Source organism: Schistocerca gregaria, unplaced genomic scaffold (assembly GCF_023897955.1).
Source record: "Schistocerca gregaria isolate iqSchGreg1 unplaced genomic scaffold, iqSchGreg1.2 ptg000378l, whole genome shotgun sequence".
Lineage (NCBI taxonomy): Eukaryota > Metazoa > Arthropoda > Insecta > Orthoptera > Acrididae > Schistocerca > Schistocerca gregaria.
Window position 1 is genome coordinate 13341228 of NW_026061824.1, and position 818 is coordinate 13342045.

The window sequence follows — 818 nt, forward strand, 5'->3', positions numbered from 1 at the left end:
TGTATTTTCGTTATTTACGTTTAGTCTGCAATTCAAGGAGTATTTATCAGCCCTTCCTCTACCTCTGATTGTTCCTAGACAGCAACTTCCTGTTCTTCTTGGCAGGAAAAGCCGATCTGTCTAAGCTGGATATGCAGCACTCGGCAGCCTGCACTTGATATTCGTCCGTATTTTCGGTGAGTATGTTTGCATGCATTCTGCAGTATGAATCCTTTTGAGCACGTGCGACACGGGACGAGTTATCATCTACATCTATATGGATACCCTGCAAAACACATTTAAGTGCCTGGCAAAGGGTTCATCGAATCACCTACACAACTGATAATTAATTGAAACCCTCAGCTGCCGACAGCTGTTGTTGATATACTTCGATGGGGACAGCTGAAAAGTGTGCCGCTACTGGGACTCGAACCCAGGATCTCCTGCTTACAAGGCAGACGCTCAATCCATCTGAGCTATCGAGGGCACAAATGAACAGCACGACTGCAGGAATTTATCCCTCGCACGCTTCCCGTGAGACTCACACCCCGAACCGCCCACAATCCGATTACGTAATGTACTTATTAGGTATTTGTCCATCCACTCATTACTGGCTCACACTAAGGTGACGATTCCCGTAAGATTTCCGGTAGCCTGTGCGCATTCGCACAGACGAAGGTCAATGGCTGGGTGACGTTTAACCATAGATATGAAGATAGTAACTGTTCTAGAAAGAACAGGCGCCACTGACGACCGTGCAGCTCTTCTAGAATACATGATAGACCGGCCGATGTGGCCGAGCGGTTGTAGGCACTTCAGTCGGGAGCCACGCGACCGCT

General features: G+C 48.2%; 1 non-coding gene across 1 annotated transcript; it reads right to left on the reverse strand.

The window, feature by feature from the left end:
- Positions 1 to 391: 391 nt before the first annotated feature.
- Trnat-ugu (transfer RNA threonine (anticodon UGU)) lies at positions 392 to 466 on the reverse strand. Its single transcript has one exon. It is a non-coding gene; the product is annotated as a tRNA-Thr (tRNA).
- Positions 467 to 818: the final 352 nt, after the last annotated feature.